Source organism: Podarcis bocagei, assembly GCF_964188305.1.
Source record: "Podarcis bocagei genome assembly, chromosome: 14".
In the NCBI taxonomy this organism is placed as follows: domain Eukaryota; kingdom Metazoa; phylum Chordata; class Lepidosauria; order Squamata; family Lacertidae; genus Podarcis; species Podarcis bocagei.
In genome coordinates this window covers 13407724-13423898 of record NC_138139.1, presented here as the reverse complement: position 1 = coordinate 13423898, position 16175 = coordinate 13407724, and positions in this window count along the sequence as shown.

Below are 16175 nucleotides of genomic sequence, written 5' to 3'. Positions count from 1 at the left end.
CTGTCTTCCCCTGCCTCCCGCAGTTTGGTCAAACTCATGCTGGTAGCTTCGAGAACACTGTCCAACCATCTCGTCCTCTGTCGTCCCCTTCTCCTTTTGCCCTCCATCTTTCCCAACATCAGGGTCTTTTCCAGGGAGTCTTCTCTTCTCATGAAGTGGCCAAAGTATTGGCGTCTCAGCTTCAGGATCTGTCCTTCCAGTGAGCACTCAGGGCTGATTTCCTTCAGAATGGATAGGTTGGATCTTCTTGCAGTCCATGGGACTCTCAAGAGTCTCCTCCAGCACCATAATTTAAAAGCATCAATTCTTCAGCGATCAGCCTTCTTAACGGTCCAGCTCTCACTTCCATACATCACTACTGGGAAAACCATAGCTTTAACTATACGGACCTTGGTTGGCAAGATGATGTCTCTGCTTTTTAAGATGCTGTCTAGATTTGACATTGCTTTTCTCCCATAGAATTGTAGAGTTGCAAGGGACCCCAAGTCTCATCTAGTCCAAACCCCTGAAAGGCAAGAATCTCAACTAAAGCATCCTAACCAGATGGCCATTCAACCTCTGATTAAAAACCTCCAAGTAAGGAGAGTTCACAGCCTCTCAAGGGAGACCAGTTACAACTGTTGCTCCACCTCCATAGCCTTGAAGGCTGATCCATGAGGGCAAATGGGACACTGCCCCATCAACCTCATTCTTCCCTCAGTCAGCCCCATAGGTTAATTTTCTTCCTTATAACCAGCCCAGGCATTGGCAATGCCTTGTCAACTTTGTTCTCCGGTGTTGCTGGTTGTAAGACAAAACTTGACCCGTCATTGACTCTCTGGCTCTTCCTACTGTTGGTCTCCCTTGTCTTCTGCTCCCTATCTTCTGCCCTACCAGCCACCACTGCTTAGAAATGTAGGAAGCTGATAGCAGAGACGAGGGTGTGTATAAGCAGGCCAGCAGATCTAAAATGGCAGTTCACCACAATGGCACTGCCAGGCTAGGACTCGGGGCAGAAGTTCACGGCTTCACTCAGTGGAATGAGCAGGTGGATCCCCAAACACAACAGGGCTGGCTTACTACATTTTGAAGTGATACTCATTCCTAACTCAAGAGCTCCCATCCCCGTAAGTCTATGAAAATTACTTAGCTCACCCCTGGTTTGCTTGCAGAATCTTTGGATGCTCAAACCACAGCTTGGGCTCTAAACAGTGGTTGGCACAAACCATGGTTTGAATTGAAACAGATTCCCGGAAGCCTGAAGCAGGACTACAGGTTTAGTAAAGTTTTCCTTCTTAGCTGTTCCCAGCTCATCACAGTCAAGTGGCTCTCTCTCTCAGCTGCCCCACATGCCAATCCACATGGGAGCATCTTACGTCTTTGGTAAGTTAAATACTCCCAACTGTGAATGAGGTAGATCACATGAGTCTTTCTCACCCAGAAGGCATCCCTCCAGTAGAGAGATACAGATCATCCTTGCGGGTGGCGCTGTGGTCTAAACCACTGAGCCTCTTGGGCTTGCCGATCAGAAGGTTGGCGGTTCGAATCCCCATGACGGTTCGAGCTCCCGTTGCTCTGTCCCAGCTCCTGCCAACCTAGCAGTTCGAAAGGATGCCAGTGCAAGTAGATAAATAGGTACTGCTGTGGCGGGAAGGTAAATGGCATTTCCGTGCACTCTGGTTTCCGTCATGGTGCCCCATTATGCCAGAAGCAGTTTAGTCCTGCTGGCCACATGACCTGGAAAGCTGTCTGTGGACAAACACCGGCTCCCTCGGCCTGAAAGCGAGATGAGCGTCCTTTACCTTTTACATTATACATAACTTGGACTGGTCAAGAGGACTGCCTATGTATGGAAGAGAAGCAGCCCTAGGACTCTCCCCATTGGTGAAAATGCAGTTGACAAGGAACCAGCCCTTCCACTTTCCCCATTGGTAGGGTTGCCATATTTCAAAAAGTGACAATCGGGGGGCAAAGTTGTTGAGCTTCTTTTGCAAAATCTCCAAAAAAGAAGACGTTTTTGAGCTTTTTATAAAAAAGGGAATTTGCCAAAAAATCAGCACTTCCAACATGAGTTGCCATACGCCCATGTTTTCCTGGGCATTTTAACCAATTTTCAAAAATTCCGCCCAGATGCTATTTCCGACGCATGAATCCCGTATATGTCTGGGAAATCCCACACGTATGGCAGCCCTACCCACTGGTGAAAAGGACAGAGAAAAGGAGTTGTGATGTAGTGGAGGCAGGAACACATCACTACCTAAAAAGTCATTTAGTAAAATATAAATTAGAAGGAAGTTGGTCCAGTTTGGAAATTTTTATTCCCTCGTCCTTTTCCTCTGCACGGTCCCTTTATCACACTCATTCCTCTGTCCTGGACATACTCCATCTGTGACAGGCATTTCCAAATCTGTGATAAGGAATGTGTTGAATACAGATCAGAGATGCTGCAAATGAGTACCCCCATTCTTCCCCGCCCAGTATTTCCACCAGCAGCCTGAGTGCCCTACACTGGAGAGAAGGGAAAGCACAAAGGCCTTTGAAATCTGAGCTATCTTCTTAGGAAAGCCCAGTTGCTGCTGCCCCAAGCTTAACTCTGCCTAATAGGCAATGATTGGGGGTGGGAAGGAGCCAGAACTTATGATGAGATGTCTGTGGAGGATTTTCTCTTGGCTCAGCCAAAGAAAGAAAAATGAACATGTTAATAAAAGGGAACTTGTCTAGTTCAAATGAAGACTCTATTAATGAACCCTTTTATTCCTGGTGTTTTTTTCCTTCTTTTTTCTTTTTGGAGTGTGTTGGATGTTTTTGCTCTCTAAAAAACAAAACAAAACAATGCTATCTTCTTGCTGGATTCAGCTGGGTTTCCTGGTCACTTTTATCTCTTTGTGTGCATGTGAGCTTCTAATTATACACAGGAGCGAGTGATCTATCCTGTAATTAATAATGAGGCTTGCTTTCACTTGATCCATCTGCACTGGGTTTTCCCTTTCATTGTATTCTCTTCTTACACAGCATCATGCTTATTTAATCTTCTTATAGGTATTTCTTCAGATCTTCCCCCTCTTTTCTGTCAACCTCCCTCATATGTTTCAGTGTAAGTATAATATCTGGGGTGATGGTCCCATTTCATTGCTTTCTCCCCCGCCCCCCGCCTTTTGATCTTTTCTCTCTGCACACTAGCTTTTGAAAGTCTGAGGATGTGTTTACAGCAAAAGTTCCCATGCAAAATTATTGACGCAGAGTTGAATGAAGAGTCCAGAGACCGTACGGTGGTGTTTAAATACAGGAATCATTTTGTCCAATGCGGGGCTCAAACCCGTGACCCTGAGATGAAGCGTCTCGGCACCCCAGCACACAGAAATAATCAAAACTTCCCCACAAATTGCCACTGTAACAGCAAAAGTTTTACCTGCTTAACATTTTGTATGTTGGAAAAAACGGCAGCTAATGGCTGTTAAGCCAATGACAATATTCCATGCCAGAGGTGGGGAAGCTCAGACTCTGGGGTCAAATGTGTCCCCTTGCTCCCAACATCTCTATGTGGTCCTCAGGAGACTCTCCCCAGTTCACAGTTGCTGATGCTGCTTCACATCCTCCCTGAATGCTTCTGCTTGTCTGGATGGAAGGCAGAGATGGATGTGAAAGTCCAACTACCGGTACTTTTGCCTCCAACTCCTGTAGCCAAGCTGGTGCCAAAAGTCTTGTGTTCCTCTCCTTAGGACCACATCAGTCTTGTTGTCTGGAGAGCCCAGGACCTCCATACACATTGCCCAGCCTTGCACCCCAGGGAAGTCACTTTGGTGCTGCTATTGCTGCAAAAAGAATGTGGGAGGTAGCAATTACATGTTACTGGCCTCTGCAGCCACAGCAGGTGCTGTGATTCTCCAGCGGCTTGACTCCACCCCTGGAGGCGCACTCCATTGTCTCTTGAGACACTCGGATGCCAACCATATACTTTTGTCTTTGGCCCTGCCCACCAATGGCCCACAGAAAGTTGCTCAGAAGAGCCTACATCCCTTAGGCTGAAACAGGTTCCCCATCTCTGCTCTGTAGGGGGAAAGCTGCTGTTTTCAAGAAACTGATCGTGACAGCCGGAACGTGTGAAGAATATTAGAGAGGGATAAATAACTGTTCATTCTACATATTGTTGCCCTTCCCAACTACCTGGAGTATTTGAAAGCCAGTACAACAACATAATAACAGTAAATTTGCACAGACCATTCTGTTGTTGTTGTTAGAAAGAGTCCCTGACTCATATAGTTTTAAAGGTCCCATTAACCTATTTGCCTGATCTTGTCCAAAAGCTTGATTTCAGTGATAGTTGCAGTGCAGAAAAACGAGATGTACCAAAGACTCCTTAAAATAAGTAGAACCAGGTCATGTGAATTGGGAAACCTGTCTCTGGGCTGCACCATTTCAGGCTGCATGTGACATAATGCTCTGCTGTTTGTTTGTTTTTAAAAATCACATAGAAAATTAGTTAGGTGGAAGACACAAGATCTACCCACCCTGGAAGAATGGCAGATGAAGGTGATTGACTACATGGAATTGGCAGAAATGACTGGCAGAATCCGAGACCAGGGAGAAGAGTCCGTGAAAGAAGACTGGAAGAAATTCAAAGACTACTTACAGAAACATTGTAAAATTAATGAATGTTAGAAGGATGTTGGATAGAAACTAAGTGGTTTCCAGCTGTAGTGCTTTAAGAGATATGAAAAAAGAGGTTTTACAAATGGGTAAAAGTTTAATGGTAAGGATTTGCTGAACTAACAAATCGAACTGGAATACAAAGAAGGGAGGTATGAGGAGGTCCGAGGAAATAAGTGTATGGAAGTTATGTTATTGAAAATTAATGTGTGTTTTTAACTGTTTTTTTATTTTGTATGTTTATTTTTCTTTTTTCTTGTTATATTTTAAAAACTTTTAATAAATATCTTTTTTTAAAAAAAAAGAAAATTAGTATGTTAGGAAGAAATCTAGACCATTAAATGCTAGGTTTCTACATGTGACGATTACCCAACTGTTTTTATTTAAAACAAACAGACAAACAGGTTTCAGGGTGGGTGGGAGAGTTATAATCGCTATGGTGAATTATGGGTGGGGGAGAAAGTGATCCTGGATGCCCACCCCCCACCCCCGATGAATCAGACAGTCTACAATATGCCACAGACCCAGGCAGGCTGTTTCCTGAAGTGCAAAATTGGGACATCTGAAATCCCACAGCAGGTTCTGAACCTAAATCTTGTGATCACTGGACACCCATACCTGAAACCCACTGCTGTGTAGGCAAAGTAGTTAGGTGTAGTGATTCAGTTACAATAAACACGAAGAATGGAAGAAATTTAATGATTATTTAGTTAAATTTGTTAAGTTAAGCTAATCGGACATATCTTCCAGATATTTAATGGGCTTAGGATTGTATTTAGGTTAACTGATAAAATAATGTGTTTAATACTATAAGGATAAGATTTAAAGATGTTAATGTTCAATTTAAAGTGTATAAAAATTGGGTTTTGAAAAACCGTTATAAGGATTTGCAATGAAGTTCAAGTAAGGGGAAATGAGGAAGTCGCTTTACAAAGTTAATAACTGTTATTTTCAATAAGGTTATGATTTATGTTTGTTATGTTTTTTCGTTTTGTGTTTTTGTTTGTCGTTAATATTGTAAAAATCAACAAAAAAATTTGGGGGGAAAAAATACAATATGCCACAGACCCAGGCAGGCTGTTTCCTGAAGTGCAAAACTGAGACATCTGAAGTCCCAAAGCAGGTTCTGAACCTAAATCTTGTGATCACTGGACACCCGTACCTGAAACCCACTGTTTTGTATGCAAACTAGTTAGGTGTAGTGATTCAGTTACAATAAACATTGGTTAAAGCTTTTCATTTTAAGTGGAATTAAAGGTGGCAAAGATCAAATTGGGCCTTTGCTCTCTCTCTCTCTGCATTTCAACTGGGTATTTGAATGGATCTTCAGATGCAAAAAACCCCCAACCCATCTTTGAAACCTCCCTTACAAAGTAAAAAAGGCAGAGATCTGAGCCTGGGCATCTGTGTGAGAAAACTTGTTTGATTATAGCATTAGCATTCAGTCTGTCACAATGAGTCTTTGGGTTCAACATCCCATTAAGATGAATAGGTGATGTTCATACCTTGGGGCTGTAGATTCAACCAAGGCAGTGCTCTGTTATTTACATACTGTGTATATAGAGACAGAGCCAGAGAGAGCCAGAAGACCTGTGGATTTCAGGGTGTGTGTGTATGTTTTCCCCCCTGAAGGGAAAAGCTTTGTGTTTCAAGAGAACAGAGCAGTTTGCAAAAAGGCCCCAGATCAGCAGTGCTGATGGATTTGGAGAGCCGCCAGCTATTGCTTGAAACAGCAAGAGATCAAATAAGCTTTCACCACCTGGGTTCAGATCCGAGCCTGGGTCAGATCTGCAGGTGTTGGTTTGCTCCAGGAATTCAAGCTGTTCCCCCTTCCCTGGAAAAAAAATCATTTATCTACCCACTTCCCTTCAAGGAAACATGATGCTGTTATGCAACCCGTTCTGACCTTAACGATGTGCATTAAATCTGGGCATCCCCCACTTTTCCATCTCCATCCCATTGTACTCTTTTAAAAAGGGTTGCATCCTTCATCCTGATTTGCTCTACATCATTTTTTAATTTTTTTTATTGCACCTTCCTCTGAGATTTGACACATCTTTTTTAATTGTATTCATGACATCGTTTCTTTCTTTCCAGTCCTCTTGGGCAAGAGCTGTGGCTTAGCTGTAGAGCCTTGCTTTGCACACAAAAGGTCCTGTTTTCAATCTCTCGGTAGGGCTGGAGCTGTCTGGAAACCTGGAGACAGCTGCCAGTCAGTGTAGACAATATTAAGCAGGATGGACCAGGTGTCTGATTCCATATAAGGCAGCTGCCTATGTTCCTAGCCAACACTGGGGTCTTGGAATGCCACATTGCTGTTGCTGTGAACCCAGGAAAAAGGAGTCGCGAGGCCATTCACCTCTGGTGCAAACCCTCTTTCTGAGTTTTGCAAAAAATAATAATGTTCAGCTCAACCTTTTTTGAATTTTCCAGGAGCACTGTAAATCTCAGGAAGTGGCAGCATGTCCATCATTAGAATGGGTGGAGTGTGTCTGTGAGGAGTCTAAGCCTTTCTCCAGTGCACACTTCGCCTGCTTTAACGATGGCCATGCTTCTAGCTCCTGAGATTTACAACTCCCATGAACCTTCAGAGAGATGAAGCAGGGGAAATGTGCAAACCCAGAAAGAGGTTTTCACGGAAGGGGGTGCATTGCTGGAAGATGGCAAGAAAGACCCACATCAGGGTGTGTTTCCCCCCCCTTCCATTTTGCATTCATTCAAAGATAAGTCAGTTCTGTCCTCTTACCATGGTGGGGGGGAAATCCGCATGGATTTAGTAATTTTAAAAAAATGTTAATTTACTTAAAGATTGATTAAAGGATGATTTCCTTCCTTCCTTCCTTCCTTCCTTCCTTCCTTCCTTCCTTCCTTCCTTCCTTCCTTCCTTCCTTCCTTCCTTTCTCTGTTCATGCCACACAGGTTGAAAATCCCATGGAGGCAGCCATGTTTTTCCGATATGGACTCTGTTAAGTTGTGGGTGAACATATCAGATGACACAGCGATTCTTCAAACAGCTCTTGTTTATTCACCAGCCAGAAAAGAATTGAACTGAAGGGTTCAGCCAGCCTGCTTATATAGAGCTCCCGTACAACGCAACTGTAACCACTTTCTGTAACTATCCAATCACTGAACGTCACTTTCAATCCCTTATTTGCATATGTGGACGTGAGTGAAAACTATCTACAGTATCCCCCTGCTGGCCCAGGGTGAGAAATAACAGGCTTCTTCCAGACTTTCGCTGGTTTGCACAACCAAAGTGGATTTAACCATTTTTTTTAAAAAGATGCTGTTTGCAATTAGGAGAGTGACAGTGAATCGCACTGGAAAGTGTGGGATGAATAAATGGTCAATGGGAGGAGGTCTCAACACCCCACAAGCAAACCAAATGAATGCTTTAAAAAGACAGGATGTAGTCTAACCGCTGTGTAAGCTCTCTGCCAGTAGGTCGGGATGAATGCTCAATATACAGCAATCATAAAAGAGGTAAAAGGTGAAGGTAAAGAGACCCCTGACCATTAGGTCCAGTCGTGACTGACTCTGGGGTTGCAGCGCTTATCTCACTTTATTGGCTGAGGGAGCCGGCATACAGCTTCCGGGTCATGTGGCCAGCATAACTAAGCCGCTTCTGGCGAACCAGAGCAGCACACGGGAACACCGTTTACCTTCCCGCCGGAGTGGTACCTATTTATCTACTTGCACTTTGATGTGCTTTCGAACTGCTAGGTCGGCAGGAGCTGGGACCAAGCAACAGGAACTCACCCCGTCGTGGGGATTCGAACTGCTGACCTTCTGATCGGCAAGTCCTAGGTTCTGTGGTTTAACCCACAGTGCCACCCGCATCCCCATAAAAGAGGACAGCTATGTAAAAACCTTCTGAAACAGTCAGGGGTTTAATAACTACCTAACACTGTACAGTTTTTGGTATTTATTAACAGCTCGCCATTGCACTTCTGTGATCAACTTGGCTCTTGCCACAGCTCCCAAAAGCATATGAACCAGTTCTGGATAAAACTCCTGGCTTATAGGTTTTATTTTCCGTATCGCTGGCTCTCGTATTCTGCACACATTGGCTTCCCAGGCTGGAGAACTCCAGCCGTCTCAGCAAACAGTGATACAATTTCTACCAATTTGTCGCTGACAAAGAAGTCTTTTCAAAATTGAGTTGGCTTCCTTTTTGTTCGAAGCACTAGTAAACACAATTAGCCTCATTAACCCCGGCTTCTGATTCACAACAGAAAATTAGCCTACAATCACTGAGTGGCTGGAAAGCGCTCTTGTAATTAGTCCTCTGCAGTCTGCAAAGAGAAATCCATTCGGTGAGATATTAGCAAGCATATGACTTCAATCAAGGGCTTTGCTGGAAACAACAACAGCAACCAAAAACAAAGGACACAAACCCTTGATCTAGTCTATGGCTGCTGTTTTCCATTCGTGCAAACCTCTTTGGGTGGAATGTGAACCCTACTCCTAATAAGAGAAATTTATTTCCATTGCCATCCATTGGGAGAGGATTTCATTCTATAATTCCTAATGTGTGCTGATATAACTGCGTTGAAATGGGTGGCTGACTTGCAGTCTCTGATTAGCAAGAGGAAGGGGAAGAAGGACTCCACCAAATATCTAGGTCCAAGGAGCAAACTTCAAATGCTTTTATGCATGCTTTACTTATTTGATTAATTCACCTCAGTTTTCACCTTAGTTTTCTGCCAATAAGGCTTCCAGGGTGAATTATATTAGATCAATTAAAAACAACAACAAGCAATAGAGTCCTTGCCTGCGCAGGCACAGCATGAAAGGAAAAAGACTACAAAATGTGCATGTTAAGGAAAGTTCAGGTAAAAATGTAAAATTCATGAAAATAACATGGGAAGTGCCTCACAACTTAGCCAAAACTACATGCAAAACTGTATCCATTAGGAGACATGTGGATGAAAACATGTGCAAATTTCCATGTGGGCTTAAAAAAAAGAAAATAAAAGAAAAGACAACTAGCTAACCAGTGCAGAAGCTGGCCCAAGAGATGGGAATAACTAGAAACCGAGAGAAACCAAAATGAACACATTCACCCCTCGTGGGAATAGTACAGCTTAATGAGACGAAGTTTGTTATGCCCGATTTGATTTGACTGTAAAATGTCACTATCCAAGGGACATTTTCTCAGGGAAGAAATTTCCTGGGGATAGGTTGGAACTGAGGAAGAATGTGGTTTTTAGATTGAGCCGACTGGCGTGCAGAAGGCGATTGCTTTGTAATTGGTAGAGGTGTTTATGACTTATTCCAATATCTAGATTTTTCAGTAATTTCCCTAGCTTATTAGATTTCCCTGTCATCGTATTATATCCCTCGTTAAGGCAAAAGGCAAAATGGTCTTTTCTTCAACTCTCCCTCCTCAGGGGGAAAAAGAAGTGGAGCCACAAAATCTCTGTTTCCTCATTTTCTCCAACACATTCCAGTTACATGACAGGACTGGGGTGAGGAGTGAGGAGATGCTCATTGTCTTGACCCCACTATTGCATTCCATACGGCCCATTCCTGCTGCTCTTCATGTGTTTCCGCTGAACTTTGGCAACAGGGAATCTACTGTCCTTGAGTAGGCTCCTGGCACAAGGACACTTCTAACTTGGTATTGTCTACACTGACAGGTGGTGGGTCTCCAGAGGTCTGTCCTAGCATTACCTGGAGATACCAGGGATTGAACCTGAGACCTTCTGCAAGAAAAGCAGATGCTCTGCCACTGAGTTTTAGCTCCTTCACTAATAATAATAATAATAATAATAATAATAATAATAATAATAATAATGTTGTTTAGTCATTTAGTCGTGTCCGACTCTTCATGACCCCATGGTCCAGAGCACGCCAGGCACTCCTGTCTTCCACTGCCTCCCGCAGTTTGGTCAAACTCATGTTAGTAGCTTCAAGAACACTGTCCAACCATCTCGTCCTCTGTCGTCCCCTTCTCCTTGTGCCCTCCATCTTTCCCAACATCAGGGTCTTTTCCAGGGAGTCTTCTCTTCTCATGAGGTGGCCAAAGTATTGAAGCCTCAGCTTCAGGATCTGTCCTTCCAGAGAGCACTCAGGGCTGATTTCCTTAAGAATGGATAGGTTGGATCTTCTTGCAGTCCATGGGACTCTCAAGAGTCTCCTCCAGCACCATAATTCAAAAGCATCAATTCTTCGGCAATCAGCCTTCTTTATGGTCCAGCTCTCACTTCCATACATCACTACTAGGAAAACCATAGCTTTAACTATACAGACCTTTGTTGGCAAGGTGATGTCTCTGCTTTTTAAGATGCTGTCTAGGTTTGTCATTGCTTTCCTCCCAATAAATAATGATGATGATGATAATAATAATAATAATAATAATAATAATAATAATAATAATAATAATAATAATAATAATAAATTATTTATAGCCCGCCCATCTGGCTGGGTTTCCCCAGCCACTCTGGGCAGCTCCCAACAGAATATTAAACAGAATAAAACTTCAAACATTGAAAACTTCCCTAATCAGGGCTGCCTTCAGATGTCTTCTAAAAGTCAGGTAGTTGTTTATCTCCTTGGCATCTGATGAGGGGCGTTCCACAGGGTGGGTGCCACTACAGAGAAGGCCCTCTGCCTAGTTCCCAGTAATCTCACTTTTCGCAGTGAGGAAACCTCCAGAAGGTCCTCAGCGCTGGACCTCAGTGTCCGGGCTGAATGATGGGGTGGAGACGCTCCTTCAGGTATTCTGGGCAGAGGCCATTTAGAGCTTTAAAGGTCAGCACCAGCACTTTGATTTTTGCTCGGAAATGTACTGGGAGCCAATGCAGGTCTTTCAGGACCAGTGTTATGTGGTCTCAGTGGCCAGTCCCCAGTCTAGCTGCCACATTCTGGATTTGTTGCAGTTTTTGGGTCACCTTCAAAGGTAGCCAGGTTCTAAACTGCACAAGGAACTTAAACAAGACTTCCCACTGCATGGGTTCAGCCTGAACTTGTAGGGGTCCGGAGATGCAACAGAGAAGACAGCCAAAACAAGTGCATTGGAATTCAAGTGACTGAATTTACGTGTGTGAGAATGACTGGAACGGGGGTCATGTGTCAAGGTATCTGGGGATGCATACAGCATACATGTTTACATTCTAAGCTGAATATGTTGGGAAGATCCCAAATGCTTTGCACATTCTTGATATAAAGGAATTATTCTATTAAATGTCCCTCTCATTTTCAGTTGTGCCCTGCAAAGTGCAGATGGGCCCCCTGGGAAGCATATCCATTTGAACCAAGTTGATTGGCCCATGTGAAATGGAACTCCAACTGTTCCATCCCAACTAAACTGCAAATGAGAAGTCTTTATAACTCAAGGAAGGAGTTCATCCAGTCCACTTTGTATGTTTATTGCAAAGCACTAAAGTAACTGAAGAGTAACTAAATGGAGGGAGCCTAATTTTATTTATTAGATGCCTCAAGCACTTATGATAGAAATGGAACAATGTTAGTGAAATGAATATTGCATGCTCATTTCGGAGCAGGGTTGGGGGGAGAATGCTTGCAAGACTGTGGACGAGCGAAGCCTCCAAACCCCAGCCGTGCTCATTCATGCGAAAGGCACCCTTGTGTTCAAAATGATGGTTCTAGGAATGTCAGCCAATCAAGCAGTCTAATTGGAAGAACGATTTAAGTGTCTCAACATGGAGGTGGCTGATTTTTAACCTTTTAACTCCACTTAGTTCGCCCAAGTCATGGCTGTAAAGATTCCGCCTTCTTTTCCATTCTTCACCACCGGGCTGCACAGTTGTGGTTTTAAAAGTGCCATTGATTTGAGCAAAGGATGAGCAATAGCTCAGAGGCAGGGCATCTGTTCTGCATACAGAAGGTCCAAGGTTCTCCAAGTAGGGCTAGGGAAGACTTCTGGATGGAAAACTTGGAGAGCCTCTGTCTCTGTAGATGATACTGGACTAGATAGACCAATGGTCCAATTTGCTATAAGTCAACTTCCTACTGTGTATTCCTGTGACTGCTGGTCTAGGAGTAGAGAGTAAAGTAAAGGGTAAAGGGACCCCTGACCATTAGGTCCAGTCGTGGCTGACTCTGGGGTTGCGGCGCTCATCTCGCTTTATTGGCTGAAGGAGCCGGCGTACAGCTTCCGGGTCATGTGGCCAGCCTGACTGAGCCGCTTCTGGTGAACCAGAGCAGCGCATGGAAACGCCATTTACCTTCCCGCCGGAACGATACCTATTTATCTACTTGCACTTTGACGTGCTTTCGAACTGCTAGGTTGGCAGGAGCAGGGACCGAGCAACGGGAGCTCACCCCGTCGCGGGGATTTGAACTGCCGACCCTCCGATCTGCAAGCCCTAGGCTCTGTGGTTTAACCCACAGTGCCACCCGTGTCCCAGGAGTAGAGAGACCCAGGTTCAAATCATCACTCAGCCACTAAGCTTGCTGGATGACCTTGGGCCAATCCCTATCTTTCTCTGCATAACCTGCTTTGCAGGATTGTTGAGAGGGTAAATGCAGGTAGAACCACTGAGCTTCTTGGAGTCCTGTAGGAATAGGCTGTCAAGAATGTGATGGAGTGGGGAGGAGCCAGACAAGTGCATTCCTGCCCCCACCTTTAAAACATCTTTGGAACTTGGTAGGGCTGTAAGCAAGTGGCTGCTTTATTTGTGGGTAGAGAAATTACAGAGGCGACCATTTTACTAAATGTTGGGAGGATAAATTATCCAACAGTTGCTTGGGGTTGGCGCTCACCAAAGACAGCAACATAACTTTTTTGCTTCCCACCCCTTAAGGTGTTTTTTTTTTTAAAAAAAAAAATCTTTTTGCCACCACAAGTGGCAGCAGTTGTAGCTGTGATGATGGCATACCTCCCCACCAAAAAAGGACCAAAAGTTTCTCCAACCATTATTTTAATGCTGTTCCCTTTGTTTTTGCATTTTGATGGCTTCCATGTTATTATGAGGTTATGTTTTCTAAGCTGCATGGAGTTTACTTGTTGAAAAAAGATGGGGTTTCATCATTCAGCCCGCGGGTGGCCAACATGGTGCTTCCCAGATGTTGATGGACTCCAGTTCCCATCAGTCCCAGCCAACATGGCCAATGGAAGGGAATAATAGGAGTTGTAGTCCAGCAACAGTCAGAGGGCACCACACTGGCTACTCCTGATTTGAGCAGTCAAGTTGTGGGCAAGATTCTTGCAGGCTTTCTCCTCGATTTAGCAAGCAGGCTTGCAGAAACTAATGTTGATGCAGATTCACACTGGCATCCACTTTGCATTGAACTGGCTGTGTGCATCTTTGTTATGGTTTTGGAATATGCACCTCTGCGAGAATCCTTTAGTTATTGTGCATGACTAGATGCAAGTAATTAGTGCTGGATCAGTGCCAAATGGTGTGTATATTTTGAACAGCGGCCCCACTTCTGCTACATTTTCTTCTTCTTCTTGCCTGTTTGTACTTTTATTTCTAAGTAGCAATGCCCCAAATAGCACCAAAGTGTGTTTTGAATGGCTCATTTCTAACAGCAGCAACAACCGGAATACAGAAAAGGGCCATTTTTAGCATTAATTTTCTGGGAGTTGTGGCCGGGTAATTATGCACAAGAAAGGTCACCTTGTACACTAGTCTCAGACATGGGAAGCTGGCTAAGAGGGGCTTCATGGTAAACAAAATAGTCAATCAGAGAGGCAAACATCTCCATTTTGACTTCCTTGTCATCTTGTTTCCCCAAGATGCTAAAATATATTGATTCTTTTATTATGCTCATGCATTTTGTTTTACTCGCTCTGAATGAACAGCAAATAGCACCATTGGGAGCTGTGTGGGAATCAAAGTGTGTGTGTGTGTGTGTGTGTGTGTGTGTGTTTTAAGCACTGCCCTGTTCAGTTTCCAAAAACAGAGATCTAATTACTTCTTTGCCTGGAGCATTTTAGTGCCTGGGAAATGCAGAGCGCCGGTCCAGTCATTCAATAACCACTGCTCATCATCTGCGACATGCAGGGCAGAGACAGACTAAGCATATTCCTTGTTAATTGAGCAATTGAGTTACAGTCGTACCTTGGTTGCTGAATGCCTTGGTACTTGTACGTTTCGGCTCCCAGATTACCGAAAACTGGAAGTGAGTGATCCAGTTTTTGAACGATTTTCAGAAGCCGAATGTCCTGCGCGGTTTCTGATAGACTGCAGGATGCTTCTGTTGATAGGGAAGGCAAGCTTCATCCCACATGTTAGATTCCCCAAAGAGAAATGATAGTATATTAATATTTCCATCCGAAACATATTCCAAAAAAATTCATCCGGTCCAAAATACAGCAACCAGATTCCTGGTTGGACTTCCATTTAGAACTCGTGCAACTGTAGCTTCAAAAAATGGTTCTGGTTTTCAGGTTGTTTCCAAACCCAATTCAGGGTATTTACATTAATGTTTAAAGATTCAAATGACCTAAGGTAAAGGTAAAGGGACCCCTGACCATTAGGTCCAGTCGTGACCGACTCTGGGGTTGTGTGCTCATCTCGCTCTATAGGCCGAGGGAGCCGGCGTTTGTCCACAGAAGCTTCCGGGTCATGTGGCCAGCATGACTAAGCCGCTTCTGGTGAACCAAAGCAGCGCACAGAAACGCCGTTTACCTTCCCGCCAGAGCGGTACCTATTTATCTACTTGCACTTTGATATGCTTTCGAACTGCTAGGTTGGCAGGAGCAGGGACTGAGCAACGGGAGCTCACCCCGTCGTGGGGATTCGAACAACCGACCTTCTGATCGGCAAGTCCTAGGCTCTGTGGTTTAACCCACAGCGCCACCCACACCCCTCAAATGACCTAGGTAGGCGCAAAATAACAGACACAATTTTAGGGTGCTACCACTGGTGTAGTCACACCGGGTGCAGCACTGCAGGAAGCGCCAAATTAATGGTGCAGAACAGAGTGCCAAATTTTAGCATCGCACAGGGCGCCGTTGAAATTTGAGAGCCTAAACTTCGCCATTGATCTAAACAACCTCCTCCAGTGATGTTTGCTCTTTTTCCGTTCCACAGGCCTCTCATCTCCCAAATCTCAGCCCTTCATCTTCTATCAGCTGTGAACGTCAGTGGTACCAAGAATGGCCACACCCTCAACACCCATTTTTGTGGCTTTCCCTCAATAGTCCTGCTCCCTGGAGGCATCTTACAATCTTCCCTCTCGCCTTGAGAAGCCAGTCCAATAATGCCTGCACAATTCCTCCTGCGTTCCAGTGAGAGGCGGCGATAAACTGTAGACCTTTAAAGCCCTATACGGCCTAGGACCCTTGTACCTACGGGACCGCCTCTCCTGGTATGTCCCACAGAGGACCTTACGGTCCTCAAACAAAAACATATTGGAGGTCCTGAGCCACAGAGAGGTTAGGCTGGCCTCATCCAGAGCCAGGGCTTTTTCGGCTGTGGCTCCGATCTGGTGGAACGCTTTGTCGCAAGAGACTAGGGCCCTGCGGGACTTGACATCTTTCCGCAGGGCCTGCAAGACAGAGCTGTTCCACCAGGCCTTTGGCCAGGGCACAGCCTGACCCCCTCCTTTGGCAATCCTCACAGAATGTCAGT